Source organism: Aegilops tauschii, chromosome 3, assembly GCF_002575655.3.
Source record: "Aegilops tauschii subsp. strangulata cultivar AL8/78 chromosome 3, Aet v6.0, whole genome shotgun sequence".
Taxonomy (NCBI): Eukaryota; Viridiplantae; Streptophyta; class Magnoliopsida; order Poales; family Poaceae; genus Aegilops; species Aegilops tauschii.
This window is the reverse complement of record NC_053037.3, coordinates 301,928,806-301,945,488: the sequence shown is the minus strand read 5'-3', so window position 1 is coordinate 301,945,488 and position 16,683 is coordinate 301,928,806. Positions and strand designations below refer to the sequence as shown.

General features: G+C 39.8%; 1 long non-coding RNA gene across 1 annotated transcript; it reads left to right on the top strand.

The window, feature by feature from the left end:
• Positions 1–2,851: 2,851 nt before the first annotated feature.
• Positions 2,852–4,754, top strand: LOC120975735 (uncharacterized). Its single transcript, XR_005771277.1, has 3 exons — positions 2,852–3,463; positions 3,549–3,779; positions 4,694–4,754. It is a non-coding gene; the product is annotated as an uncharacterized lncRNA (long non-coding RNA).
• The last annotated feature ends 11,929 nt before the right edge of the window (positions 4,755–16,683 follow it).

The window sequence follows — 16,683 nt, the reverse complement described above, 5'->3', positions numbered from 1 at the left end:
AATATAATAGCATGGGACAATCAAAAATTATAAATACGTTGGAGACGTATCCGGCATCCCCAAGCTTAATTCCTGCTCGTCCTCGAGTAGGTAAATGATAAAAACAGATTTTTTGATGTGGAATGCTACCTAACATATTTATCCATGTAATTCTCTTTATTGTGGCGTGAATGTTCAGATCCGTAAGATTCAAAACAAAAGTTTAATATTGACATAAAACAATAATACTTCAAGCATACTAACAAAATAATTATGTCTTCTCAAAATAGCATGGCCAAACAAAGCTTATCCCTACAAAATCATATAGTCTGGCCATGCTCCATCTTCATCACACAAAATATTTAAATCATGCACAACCCCGATGGCAACCCAAGCAATTGTTTCATACTTTTGATGTTCTCAAACTTTTTCAATTTCACGCAACACATGAGCGTGAGCCATGAACATAGCACTATGGGTGGAATAGAAGGTGGTTGTGGAGAAGACAAAAAGAATGAGATAGTCTCACATCAACTAGGTGTATCAACGGGCTGTGGAGATGCCCATTAATAGATATCAATGTGAGTGAGTAGGGATTGCCATGCAACGGATGCACTAGAGCTATAAGTTTATGAAAGCTCAAAAAGAAACTAAGTGGGTGTGCATCCAACTTGCTCGCTCACGAAGACCTAGGGCAATTTGAGGAAGTCCATCATTGGAATATACAAGCCAAGTTCTATAATGAAAATTCCCACTAGTATATGAAAGTGATATCATAGGAGACTCTCTATCATGAAGATCATGGTGCTACTTTGAAGCACAAGTGTGGTAAAAAAGGATAGTAACATTGCCCCTTCTCTCTTTTCTCTCATTTTTTATTGGGCCTTCTTTCATATATTTTTGGCCTCTTTTTTTTCGTCCAGAGTCTCATCCCGACTTGTGGGGGAATCATAGTCTCCATCATCCATTCCTCACATGGGACAATGCTCTAATAATGAAGATCATCACACTTTTATTTACTACTCAAAAATTACAACTCGATGTTAGAACAAGATATGACTCTATGTGAATGCCTCCGGCAGTGTACCGGGATGTGCAATGAATCAAGAGTGACATGTATAAAAAATGATGAACAATGGCTTTGCCACAAATACGATGTCAACTACATGATCATGCAAAGCAATATGACAATGATGATGCATGTCATAATAAATGGAACGGTGGAAAGTTGCATGGCAATATATCTCGGAATGGCTATGGAAATGCCATAATAGGTAGGTATGGTGGCTGTTTTGAGGAAGGGTATACTGTGGGTTTATGGTACCGGCGAAAGTTGTGCAGTACAAGAGAGGCTAGCAATGGCGGAGAGGTGAGAGTGCGTATAATCCATGGACTCAACATTAGTCATAAAGAACTCACATACTTTTGCAAAAATATATTAGTCATCGAAACAAAGTACTACGTGCATGCTCCTATGGGGATAGATTGGTAGGAAAAGACCACGGCTCGTCCTCGACCGCCACTCATAAGGAAGACAATCAATAAATAAATCATGCTCCGACTTCATCACATAACGGTTCACAATACATGCATGCTACAGGACTCACAAACTTTAACACAAGTATTTCTCAAATTCACAACTACTCACTAGCATGACTCTAATATCACCATCTTCATATCTCAAAACAATCATAAGGAATCAAACTTCTCATAGTATTCAATGCACTTTGTATGAAAGTTTTTATTATATCCCTCTTGGATGCCTATCATATTAGGACTAATTTTATAACCAAAGCAAATTACCATGTTGTTTAGATAATCTCAAAATAATATAAGTGAAGTGCGAGAGTTCATCAATTTATATAAAATAAAACCACTGACGTGCTCTAAAAAGATACAAGTGAAGCACTAGAGCAAATTTGCCTAGCTCAAAAGATATAAGTGATGCACATAGAGTATTCTAATAAATCGCGATTCATGCGTGTCTCTCTCAAAAGGTGTATACAGAAAGGATGATTGTGGCAAACTAAAAGCAAAGACTCAAATCATACAAGACGCTCTAAGCAAAACACATATCATGTGGTGAATAAAAATATAGCCTCAAGTAAAGTTACCGATAGACGAAGACGAAAGAGGGGATGCCTTTCCTGGGCATCCCCAAGATTAGGCTCTTTGGCCTCCTTGAGTATTACCTTGGGGTGCCTTGGGCATCCCAAGCTTAGGCTCTTGCCACTCCTTATTCCATAGTCCATCAAATCCTTACCCAAAACTTGAAACTTCACAACACAAAACTCAACAGAAAATCTCATAAGATCCGTTAGTATAAGAAAATAAATCACCACTTTTTGTACTGTTGTGAACTCATTATTTATTTATATTGGTCTAATATCTACTATATTCCAACGTTTCCATGGTTCATACCCCCCGATACTTGTACATCCCAAAATTTTCTAAATTTTGGAATGTTAATAATAAAATTATATTGATTGAATTGCTATGATTTTGAGGGGAAATTTAAAACTTTTAAGTCCTTGTTTAAATATTTTTAAACCATGTTATAAAAGTTGGATAACATTTTTTTATCCAATAAAGAAAGCTATGGCTGGAAGGTTTATTCAATGGCATTCCATTTACTTTTGAACTTTCTGAAATATTTTCGAACCACATTCAAATGGATGGAGTGAGAATGAAAGGGCTTTCTCAAATGTGGTGTGAATATTTTGTTTGGAGTTCCATTTGAAATTATATCTTATTTAGAATTTTAATGCCATTTAAATGTTTCCAATAAACTTAATGAGAGGAGATAATGTGACTTCTCCAAAAAATGGAAATATTTAAATATGGCAAAATTATCCTTTTGTGAATTTGCAAAACTCTAAATTGAATTTTTGAGTAATTCAATTATACTCATATAGTAGTGTGGATAAAAGTAGCTAACTACATTCTGTTCTAAGCCTCCTTATGTCAGCCCATCTATCTCTTCATGTCTTTTGTTTTTCTTCTTGTTCCTTTTTGCTCTTGGGCCAAATTTCCCACTTAGGCCCATATCAGGCGCTGGCCTTCTTCCTCCTCCTCTGTATGTTCTTCTGAAGCTGGAACAGAACAGGAACAGCCATGGCCTCCTCCCATCCCTTTCCTCCTCACATTTAATTCCTTGTCCGTTTCACTCCGGTGTCTGCACGAAAAATGTGGAGAACAATATGAAGAATCCATTCAGGGAATAAAAAACTTAACATTATTACTTTAATTCATCGAACGGATCCACGAAACGTACATGCACAAACAACCATTAATGGCCACATTGAGCTCCCTTGATCTCCCCGTACCGGCTCCCTCGGCCACTATAAATTGACCCCAAGGAACCCCTCTCCACCCCGCACCTCCCAGTCCACGAGCCCCTCTCCAAAGCCCTCCAACTCCCGAGCAATTTCTCGTCGGAGCTGAGCGTCGCCGCCTTCTTCTGTTGAAGCTTGCGACCTCTGCAGTAAGCCCCTCGCGCCCAAACTTCTACCCTGGGCGAGTTATTTCCGTGCGAATTCCCTAACAAGTTCTTTCCCTCAAACATCCAGCTGGAGCACTACCTCCGCAAAGATCGCGACCGACCGGAGCTCCAAGCAACTCCGGCGGCATCTTCACGACGCTTGAGGACGGGGACGAGCACCTCTCCGTGTCCTTCGTGACTGCCTCACGCCCTCTACGTCGTCCCGCTCTCACCGGACACCAGAACAAGCTCCATCGCCGGATCTTCCCCATGTCCGAGCCACGCCGCCCGTCTCCGGCGACCTAGTCGTTCAACTCCGGTGAGCCTCCTCCTCCTCTTTTCTTGGCCACTGGATCTAGATCCAACAACCCACGGTCTCCTCTGTGCATATTAGATGTGAAGAGGTATCAGCCAACAGAAATACAACACGTGGCAGATCAAATTTAATCCCGTAATTGATTTCCAGAAAAATGTCCAATCTTTAGAAATTCATATCTTTTGATCTACTTATCCAAATTTGATAAATAAGATATCCCTGAGTTGCTTAGAACATCTAGTTTATTATAAAAATTTGAGACCTCAATTTTTGGCAAGTTAAAATTTAGTCTTGATTTAAATGGTAAATTGAGTATTTTTACTATGTCTTTTATTCCGTAAATCATATGAAAACATTTTAATATGAAAATTGGTCCTTGGAACCATACCAATCTTCTAGAACTCGTAGAATAAATTTTCAGTAAGGTTTAGTTACGGTTTTAGCACAATACCGTAACTTTGACCTTCTTTAATCATCCATTAATAAATTAATTAAACTAAAATTTGTTTCATTGTTAAAACCATTAGATGATCGGTAGAAACCTCTCTGGTCATAGGTTACCACCACACAAATATTTGGAGTTAGTAAATTATTAGTTCCAATTCCCTAAACTCATATGACTTTCAATTCCCATAGTCGACCACAAGTCTAATATTCTAAATAGTTTCTTCATGGAAATTTGGTTATCAAAACTTGTCTCTCAATCATTCTATATATTGACACCATGATCTTCACTTGAACCAACTTGACCGACCCTAGAATAAAATCTATGACATATTCCCATCCAAAGAGACTTCTTATCTCAACCATAGTCATGACTCGATAATTATCATAAGGATGTATTTATATTGTTGATTGCATCTTTCATTTGGATCTTTGTTTGGATTTGTTGTGTGTTGAAGTATTTTGTTTTATAGCTAGATATGTCATAAAGTGAAGGAGTGACGGTAACAAGTAGGAATCAACTTCAAGACACAGGCAAGTTGCAAATTGATCATGCTTTGACCTATGTTCTCATATTGTGCATATTCCTTTATATTTTAATACTATGCATATTTTATAAAAGATTTACAAGTTTTATTACTAGCTAGAGCCATAGGTTCAAGACTTGCAACCATGCTTGGCCACGCTTCCACAAAATGGGTGGGATGAAAACCAAAATTGTTTTAAACCTTTAAACTTGCCTCTTTTGGGGCAACATTTTGTGAAAACTTTAGGAAAACAAAACTATATACTATTTTACTTCTACTCCCTGCGCGGAATGGTACGGGAGCGTCTACAAGTGATTGCGCCCATCGGGGTCATGCAGTGAATGCGCCCGACTGGGGTCTTGCACACAGGTTTTTTGGTGGGGATTGTCGTCCAGGGGACTGAGATCTTCCAAGTACAGTTTGATGTAGCTTCCAGTACAGCTGCATGCTACTATGGGCTCTGGCTTAGCTTAGTACTAACGGGAAACCCTACCCCAGGACCGCCATCGGAGAGAGGCCTTCGTGCCGAAGTTGCAGGCGGCTTGGTGGTATAGGGGGCTGTTACGGAAAGGCTTCGTCAGAACCTCCTCCTAGTCGTACACCCAAGTGTGTAACGATAAACGGGGTTGGTTGTGTCATGTGGGGAACGTGTACGACTCTGCAGAGGGTTTAACCTAATCGATTAGTCGTGCCCCCGGTTACGGGCAATTTTGAGCAACTGAAGACTTGGACTGAAGAAGAATCTCCCCTCTCTTTTCTAAAAATCTGTTTTAGGGGTTAAAGTTGAGGAATGAGCACAGTGAATGTGTTTCACTTCAACCTTATGTATGTTTTAAACTATTTTTGGAGAATGAGCACTGGTGCGTATATCCAAGTGTCTCACTCCTACCTTTTATACTAAAAACTATTTCTATTTCAAAAGAAGTTTACAAAATTTACTATAGGAGAAAATAGGCTTTATGCAAAGGAAACCTCCACCAATACTTACCCTGCATATATAATCTGTTATACTTTCCTTTGCAACTTGCGAGTACATTCCACGTACTCATTTGCACCTGTCATGTGCAGATCTCGACAGGTTAAGAGACGATAGGGTTATGGTCTACACTCAACGAGCCCAGTGGCGTTGATGGAGCCTAACTTAGTGACTACGTATAATTCCGCTGTATTATCTGCCAACTAGAGTTGTGCCTAAGGTATGATTTATATATATCTGGATCTACCGTTGTAGTAGAATGATGTATGTCTTACTGATATTCATTTTTGTTACTGTGTGTGCTAGCTATTATCCAGGGATAGCACAGTAAGCACAGAGACTTGGATCTTGCCAAATCCGGGTCGTTACAATACTAGTCATAGATGCATCAAAATAAGCAAACAACATGCAAAAAACAGAATCTGTTAAAACAGAACAGTCTGTAGCAATCTGGATAGTTCGCATACTTCTCTAACTCCAAAATTTATGAAATATTAGGAAAGCAGGGGCAATTTGTATATAAATCTATTGGAAAACATTCAGGATTTTATCACAGTTCTGTGATTTTAAACAATTGTGGGACTGAGCGCAAAGTTCCTGTTTTTTTCTGCAAGATTAAATCAACTATCACCGTAAGCTATCCCAAAGGTCTTACTTGGCACAAACACTAATTAAAACACAAAACCACATCTAACCAGAGGCTAGATGATTTATTCAAAGAAAAAAAGAAACCTAAAAAGCAAAAACATAAAATAAAATTGGGTTGCCTCCCAACAAGTGCTATTGTTTAACGCCCTTAGCTAGGCATAAAACACGAATAGATCTAGGTGTTATCATCTTTGGCATGTGATCCATAAGTGGCTCTCATTATAGATTCATAAGGAAATTTAATTTTCTTTCTTGGAAAGTTTTTCCATGCCTTTCCTTAATGGAAATTGAAATTTAATGGTTGCTTCTTTCATATCAATAATTGCACCAATCGTTCTAAGGAAAGGTCTACCAAGAATAATAGGACATGTAGGATTGCAATCTATATCAAGAACAATGAAATCTACGGGCAAATAATTCCTATTTGCAACAATAAGAACATCATTAATTCTTCTCATAGGTTTCTTAATAGTGGAATTCACAAGATGCAAATTTAAGGAACAATCATCAAATTCACGAAATCCTAACACATCACATAAAGTTTTCGGAATTGTGGAAACACTAGCACCAAAATCACACAAAGCATAGCATTCATAATCTTTAATCTTAATCTTAATAGTAGGTTCCCACTCATCATAAAGTTTTCTAGGAATAGAAACTTCCAAATTAAGCTTTTCTTCATAAGATTGCATCATAGCATCAACGATATGTTTAGTTAAAGCTTTGTGTTGATTATAAGCATGAGGAGAATTCAACATGGTTTGCAACAAGGAAATGCAATCTATCAAAGATCAATTATCATAACTAAATTCCTTGAAATCCAAAATAGTGGGTTTATTGCTATCTAAAGTTTTGACCTCTCCAAACCCACTTTAATCAATTTTTGCATCAAGATCTAAAAACTCTGAATCATTGGGATGCCTTCTAACTAAAGTTTCCTCATCTTGAGTCCCATCTTTATCAAGATTTATATTGTAAAACAAAGATTCAATAGGAGTCACATCAATCACTTTAAGATCTTGATCATTATTTTCACGGAAACTAGAAGAACACGTTTTTATAAACCAATATTTTTTGGCGCGCATCTTAGCGGTTCTTTCTTTGCACCCATCAATGGAAATTCTCATGGCCTTGAGATACTCATTGATATCATGCTTGGGTGGAATAGATCTAAGTTTCAAAGAATCAACATCAAGAGAAATTCTATCCACATTCCTGGCCACATCATCAATCTTAAGCAATTTTTCTTCAATCAAAGCATTGAAATTCTTTTGCGAACTTATAAATTCTTTAACACTATTCTCAGATTCAAAGGGAATCTTATTATAATTTCCATAAGAATTGTTGTAGGAATTAGCCTAATTATTAGAGGAATTACTAGGAAACGGCCTAGGACTAAAATTACCTCTATACGCGTTATTACCAAAATTGTTCCTACGAACAAAATTCACATCCATAGATTCATTCGTGTTCTCAATCAAAGTAGACAAAGGAATATCATTAGGATCAATAGGAGCACTCTTATTAGCAAATAATTTCATAAGTTCATACATCTTTCCACTCAAAACATTAATCTCTTCAATTGCATGTACTTTTTTACTAGTGGAAGATCTTTCGTTTTGCCATTGAGAACAATTAACCATAATATTATTTAGGAGTTTAGTAGCTTCTCCTAGAGTAATTTCCATAAAAGTGCCTCCCGCGGTCGAATCTAAAAGATTTCTAGAAGCAAAATTCAATCCGGCATAAATTTTTTGTATAATCATCCACAAATTCAAACCATGAGTAGGGCGATTTCGTATCATCAATTTCATTCTCTCCCAAGATTGTGCAACATGTTCATGATCAAGTTGCTTAAAATTCATAATATCATTCCTAAGGGAGATGATCTTAGTAGGAGGAAAATACTTGGAAATAAAAGCAGCTTTACACTTATTCCATGAATCAATACTATTTTTAGGCAAAGATGAAAACCAAGTTTTAGCACGATCTCGAAGCAAGAACGGAAATAGCTTCAATTTAACAATATCATTATCCACATCTTTTTTCTTTTGCATATCACACAAATCAACAAAATTATTAAGATGGGATGCGGCATCTTCATTGGGAAGGCCGGGAAATTGATCTTTCATAACAAGATTCAGCAAAGCGATATTTATTTCACAAGATTCCGCATTAGCATCGGGAGCAATCGGAGTACTAATAAAATCATTATTATTGGTGTTGGAAAAGTCACACAATTTAGTATTGTCTTGAGCCATCGCGACAAAGCAAGCAATCCAACACACAAGCACACAAAAAGCAAGCGAAGAAGAGGAACGGAAGAGGGGCGAAGAAAAGGCAAATCTTTTCGAAAATCGTTTTAGAAGTGGGGGAGAGGAAAACGAGAGGCGAATTGCAAATAATGTAATGCGATGGATAAGAGTTTATGATGGGTACTTGGTATGTCTTGACTTGGCGTAGATCTCCCCGGCAACAGCGCCAGAAATTCTTCCTGCTACCACTTGAGCTTGCGTTGGTTTTTCCCTTGAAGAGGAAAGGGTGATGCATCAAAGTAGAGTAAGTATTTCCCTTAGCTTTTGAGAACCAAGGTATCAATCCAGTAGGAAACAACGCACAAGTCACTGAATACCTGCACAAACAAACACCAAATTGCACCCAACGATAAAGGGGTTGTCAATCCCTTCACGGTTATTTGCAAAGTGAGATCTGATAGAGATGGATAAACGGTAAAGTAACATTTTTGGTTTATGGAACGGAAGTAAAAGATTGCAAAGTACGTAAATAGGAAACTAAAATTGTAGATCAGAAACTTATATGATGGAAAATAGACCCGGGGGCCATAGGTTTCACTAGAGGCTTCTCTCAAGATAGAAATTATTACGGTGGCTGAACAAACTACTGCCGAGCAATTGGTAGCAAAGCGCAAAGTTATGATGATATCTTAGGCAATGATCATGAATATAGGCATCACGTCCGTGTCAAGTAGACCGAAACGATTCTGCATCTACTACTATTAGTCCACATATTGTCCGCTATCCAGCAAGCATCTAGAGTATTAAGTTCATAAAGAACGGAGTGACGCATTAAGCAAGATGACATGATGTAGAGGAATTAACTCAAGCAATATGATGAAAACCCCATCTTTTTATCCTCGATGGCAACAATACCATACGTTCCTTGCTGCCCCTACTGTCACTAGGAAAGGACACCGCAAGATTGAACCCAAAGCTAAGCACTTCTCCCATTGCAAGAAAAAACAATCTAGTTGGCCAAACCAAATCGATAGTTCGAAGAGACTTGCAAAGATATCATATCATGCATATAAGAATTCAGAGAAGATTCAAATAATATTCATAGATAAGCTGATCATAAATCCACAATTCATCGGATCTCGGCAAACACACCGCAAAAGAGTATTACATCGAATGGATCTCCAAGAACATCAAGGAGAACTCTGTATTGAGAATCAAAGAGAGAGAAGAAGCCATCTAGCTACTGAAGGAAATATGCCCTAGAGACAATAATAAAGTTGTTATTTATATTTCATTATATCATGATAAATGTGTATTATTCATGCTAGAAGTTTATTAACCGGAAACTTGATACATGTGTGGATACATAGATAAAACACAGTGTCCCTAGTAAGCCTCTACTAGACTAGCTCGTTAATCAAAGATGGTTAAGTTTCCTAACACATGTGTTGTCATTTGATGAACGGGATCACATCATTAGGAGAATGATGTGATGGACAAGACTCATCCATTAGCTTATCATAATGATCGTTAAGTTTTATTGCTATTGCTTTTTTCATGGCATATACATATTTCTTTGACTATGAGATTATGCAACTCCCGGATACCGGAGGAATACCTTGTGTGCTAACAAACGTCACAACATAAATGGGTGATTATAAAGATGCTCTACAGGTATCTCCGAAGGTGTTTGTTGGGTTGGCATAGATCGAGATTAGGATTTGTCACTCTAAGTATCGGAGAGGTATCTCTGGGCCCTCTCGGTAATACACATCATAAGAAGCCTTGCAAGCAATATGACTAACGAGTTAGTTGCGGGATGACTAAGGAGTAAAGAGACTTGCCGGTAACACGATTGAACTAGGTATGAAGATACCGGCAATCGAATCTCCGGCAAGTAACATACCGATGACAAAGGGAATAGCGTATGTTGTCATTACGGTACGACCGCTAAAGATCTTTGTAGAATATGTGGGAACCAATATCAGCATCCAGGTTCCGTTGTTGGTTATTGACCGGAGAGGTGTCTCGGTCATGTCTACATAGTTCTCGAACCCGTAGGGTCCGCACGCTTAACGTTCGATGACGATTTTGTATTATATGAGTTATGTGATTTGGTGACCGAATGTTGTTCGGAGTCCCGTATGAGATCATCGACATGACGAGGAGTTTCGAAATGGTTGAGAGGTAAAGATTCATATATAGGACGATGATATTCGGACCCCGGAAGTGTTCTGGGGGTACCGGGTACATATCGGGTCACCGGAAGGGGTTCCGGGCATTCCCCCGGCAACTACATGGGCCTAATGGGCCAAGAAGGGGACAGACCAGCCCCTAGGGGGCTGGTGCGCCCCATGTAGGCCAAAATAAGGGGGAAGGAAAGACGAGAAGAGAGAAAGGAAGGGAAGGGATTCGACCTCCCCCTTCCTTCTCTCCTCCCTCCTCCTTCCTTCCCCCTCCGGATGAATATGGAAGGGGGGAGGCTGAATTGGGAGGCGCCCAAGTAGGTTTCCTCCTACTTGGGGCGCCCCCTTGGCTGCCTCTCCTCCCCTCCAACCTATGTATATGAGGGGGCACCGCTAGAACACACACCAACAATTGTTAGCTGTGTGCGATGCCCCCTCCATAGTTTACGCCTCCGGTCATATTCGCATAGTGCTTAGGCGAAGCCTTGCGCAGATCACTTCACCATCACCGTCACCATGCCATCGTGCTGACGGAACTCTCCCTCGACACTTTGCTGGATCAAGAGTTCGAGGGACGTCATCCAGTTGAACGTGTGCAGAACTCGGAGGTGTCGTACGTTCGGCGCTTGATCGGTTGGAACGAGAAGAAGTTCGACTACATCAACCGCATTGTCAAACGCTTCTGCTTTCGGTCTACGAGGGTACGTGGACACGCTCTCCTACTCTCGTTGCTATGCATCTCGTGGATAGATCTTGCGTGAGCGTAGGAATTTTTTTGAAATTGCATGTTATGTTCCCCAACAGTGGTATCAGAGCCAGGTCTATGCGTAGATGATTTGCATGAGTAGAACACAAAGAGTTGTGGGCGGTGATCATCATATTGCTTACCACCAATGTCTTATTTTGATTCGGCAGTATTGTTGGATGAAGCGGCCCGGACCAACCTTACATGACCATGTTCATGAGACCGATTCCACCGACAGACATGCAACTAGTTTTGCATAAAGGTGGCTGGCGGGTGTCTGTTTCTCCAACTTTGGTTGAATCAAATTTGACTGCGGCCGGTCCTTGTTGAAGGTTAAAACAACAAACTTGATAAATCACCGTTGTGGTTTTGATGCGTAGGTAAGAACGGTTCTTACTAGAAGCCTGTAGCAGCAACGTAAAACTTGCAACAACAAAGTAGAGGACGTCTAACTTGTTTTTGCAGGGCATGTTGTCATGTGATATGGTCAAGACATGATGTGATATACGTTATTGTATGAGATGATCATGTTTTGTAGAAGTTATCGGTAACTAGCAGGAGCCTTGTGGTTGTCGCTTTATTGTATGAAATGCAAACGCCATGTAATTGCTTTACTTTATCACTATGCGTTAGCGATAGTTATAGAAGCAATAGTTGGCGAGACGACCACGACGCTACGATGGAGATCAAGGTGTCAAGCCGGTGACGATGGAGATCATGACGGTGCTTTGGAGATGGAGATCAAAGGCACACGATGATGATGGCCATATCATGTCACATATTTTGATTGCATGTGATGTTTATATTTATACATCTTATTTTGCTTAGTACGGCGGTAGAATTATAAGATGACCCCTTATTAAAATTTCAAGGTATAGGTGTTCTCCCTGAGTATGCACCATTGCGACAGTTCGTCATGCTGAGACACCACGTGATGATCGGGTGTGATAAGATCTACGTTCACATACAATGGATGCAAGACAGTTTTGCACATGCGGAATACTCAGGTTAAACTTGACGAGCCTAACATGTACAGACATGGCCTCAGAACACTGGAGACCGAAAGGTCGAATGTGAATCATATAGTAGATATGGTCAACATAGAGATGTTCACCATTGAAGACTACTCCATCTCACGTGATGATCGGACATGGTTTAGTTGATTTGTATCACGTAATCATTTAGATGACTCGAGGGATGTCTATCTAAGTGGGAGTTCTTAAGTAATATGATTAATTGAACTTAACTTATCATGAGCTTAATCTTGATAGTATTTGCATATCTATGTTGTAGATCAATAGCTCGCGTATAGCTCCCCTGTTTTATTTTTGATATGTTCCTAGAGAAAACTAAGTTGAAAGATGATAGTAGCAATGATGCGGACTGGGTCCATGATCTGAGGATTATCCTCATTGCTGCACGGAAGAATTATTTCCTTGATGCACCACTAGGTGACCAACCTGTTGCAGGAGCAGATGCGGACGTTATGAACGTTTTACAAGCTCGGTATGATGACTACTTGATAGTTTAGTGCACCATTCTTTACGGCTTAGAACCGTGACTTCAAAAATGTTTTGAACACCATGGAGCATATGAGATGTTCCAAGAAGCTGAAAATGATATTTCAGACTCATGACCGTGTTAAGAGGTATGAGACCTCTGACAAGTACTTTGCCTACAAGATGGAGGAGAATAGCTCAGCTAGTGAGCATGTGCTCAGAATGTCTGGGTACTACAATTGCTTGAATTAAGTGGGAGTTAATCTTCCAGATAAGATAGTGATTGACAGAGTTCTCTAGTCACTATCACCAAGTTACTAGAACTTCGTGATGAACTATAATATGCAAGGGATGACGAAAACGATTCCCAAGCTCTTTGCGATGCTGAAATCAGCAAAGGTGGAAATCAAGAAATAGAAGTGTTGATGGTTAACAAGACCACTAGTTTTAAGAAAAAGGGCAAGGGAAAGAAAAGGTAACTTCAAAAATAATGGCAAGAAAGTTGCCACTCCCATGAAGAAGCCCAAAGCTAGACCCAAGCCCGAAACTGAGTGCTTCTACTAGCAAGGAAATGGTCACTGGAAGTGGAACTGCCCTAGATACTTGGCGGATAAGAATGATGGCAAAGTGAACAAAGGTATATTTGATATGGATGTTATTGATGCGTACTTTACTAGTGTTTATAGCAACCCCTCGGTATTTGATACTGGTTCAGTTACTAAGAGTGGTAACTTGAAACAGGAGTTGCAAAATAAATAGAGACTAGTTAAGGATGAGGTGACGATGTGTGTTGGAAGTAATTCCAAGGTTGATACGATCACCATCGCACACTCCCTCTACCTTCGGGATTAGAATTGAACATAAATAAATGTTATTTGGTGTTTACGTTGAGCATTAATATGATTAGATCATGTTTATTGCAATACGGTTATTCATTGAAGTCAGAGAATAATTGTTGTTCTGTTTATATGAATAAAACCTTCTATGGTCATACACCCAATGTGAATGGTTTGTTGAATCTCGATCGTGGTGATACACATATTCATAATATTGATGCCAAAAGATGCAAAGTTGATAATGAGAGTGCAACATATTTGTGGCACTGCCGTTTAGGTCATATTGGTGTAAAGCGCATGAAGAAACTCCATCGGATGGAATTTTGGAAACACTTGATTATGAATCATTTGATGCTTGCGAACCATGCCTCATGGGCAATATGACTAAAACTCCGTTCTCTGAAACAATGGAGCGAGCCACTAACTTACTGGAAATAATACATACTGATGTATGCGGTCCAATGAGTGTTGAGGCTCGCGGCGGGTATCGTTATCTTATGACCTTCACAGATGATTTGAGCAGATATGGGTATATCTACTTAATGAAACACAAGTCTGAAACATTTGAAAAGTTCAAAGAATTTCAGAGTGAAGTGGAGAATCATTGTAACAAGAAAATAAAGTTTCTATGATCTGATTGGGGAGGCGAATATTTGAGTTACGAGTTTGGCCTTCATTTAAAACAATGTGGAATAGTTTCACAACTCACGCCACCTGGAATACCACAGCGTAATGGTGTTTCCGAACGTCGTGACCGTCCTTTATTAGATATGGTGCGACCTATGATGTCTCTTACCAATTACGCCAACTCAGCAGCCTGCCAGCCTACATGGCGCTGCATACCTTGTTGGCCTGGACGCGTGCCGGAGCAAGGCGGAGCGGCGACGGACGGGACGGGCCTCGTTACCGCCTCCGATAAAGCGAGTGGATACCTAAATAGCGCATTGAATGCACTTTGTCCTGTAATGACAAGCGATAAGCTTGTACACCGTATAGCTTTCCATCTCTTGTGTGCCACTGTGGTAGCCCCTTTGTCTATAAAAGGAGGCCCGCGGCGTACCAAGAGAGGATTCAGATCTTTTGGACAACGCACGCACTGTAGCTAGTTCAGAAGCTCAAGAACACTCAAATGTACACTAAAGCAGGACTAGGGTATTATGCATCCTCGCGGCCCGAACCTGAATAAACGATCTTTGTGCTGGCTCCTAGACCTGCTCTTTGCAAAACCCCGCGCCCACCAACCGCAGGAGGGATTCCAGTGATCCCATAGGTGTCGTTTCCCCTGACACCACTTTAGAAGATCTCAAGAAACAATATCCTGGGTACCCATAATGCTGGCAAGATGCTTAGCAAGCTTATTAACTTTCTCTTGTTTGGCGCTTAAATCCTCCAACGCTTGCTGTTGCACCAGAAAGTATGCATCTAAATTCTGCAGGGACTTCCCCAGTCCTTCAGCTTCCTGTCGCAGCACATCTGATCGATGTCTTTCAACTTGAAGTTGAGACTCAAGAAGACGAACTGATTCAGGCAGCGAGTTCGAAGAGCTTGTGCCAGCAGTAGTGGCCAGTAACTCGAACACTACATCAAGACAGGACTTTTGGGTTCTCTCACTATCGTCAAGGTAGTTTTTATCAGCTTTCTTGGAGACCAATAGGGATGTCTCACTATCTTGAACCTTATCTGCATTACTTCCTTTACCATTGCATAACGGGGTACTGTTCTCCAATATTTTGTCCGCATTCTAAAAGAGAAACAAGCAGACACATCACAGGTTTACCATGTTGTATATGAAACTCATTTTGGTAAATCAATTCAGTAGTAAAGTGCACAGGATAACAACATGACAAACATATATCTATGAACCATGGTCACTTTATGGTCTATATCATTCTATTTTTTGTTGCCAAATCAAGATAGAGACACAGTTCAAATAATATTTGTTCAAGACAAAGCAGAATAGACAGAATATAAGTGTGGGAAACTATAGAGCAATAACAACACTTGTAATGTGCATGACATGAGAACATAACTGTTTATTCAGTTGAAACTGAAATCAACATAGAGCAAGTTACAACAGCGAACCAGTTAAAGAAACAGGTTTAAAACATACCTGTTGCACCATTGGAGTTTCAATTCCATCCTTCAAATTTGAAAATAGTTGGTCTGAGTAAATAAAGTGATGCAAGAGCAAAGGAGTATGAACCATAGCTACAGAACCTGACCTGAGAACAATTCTTCTTCTCCTTTAAGCATTGAGTTGGGATTCGAAGTGGTGGTCCTCGTGCTTTGGGCACTGCAGTTCCCTTACTAACTGCTTGTGTTTGGGTGCTCTGTGGTGGAGATGGTGCTGTGTCAACTGGAAATGGGTTACTATTTGCTGGGGTTGGGGTTAGAAGGGGTGTAGCTGGTTCTTTGTCCAACTGGGTAGGGGTACAGTCTGCGAGAGTCTGGGTTATGTGTGGTGGGGCTGGTTCTTGGGCAAGTACAACCGTGGTTCTATCTGCATCAACTGGTAGCACTATCTTTTCTGAAGACCGTGTTGTTACTCCCTTAGATACTTCCATCACCCTCTCCAATTCAAATGGCTGATAAGCAAGAAAAGTAATTGAATGTACAAACATTGTATGATAGATAGGTGCAATGGATAGTGGGGAATAATAGAGGGCATGAAATAATTCACATTTATGTTGTCTAACCAAATAGGATAGCATGACATAATTTCACATATATGATGGCTAACTAAACATGATAGCATGACACAATTTCACATTATGATGGCTAACAAAAAAAG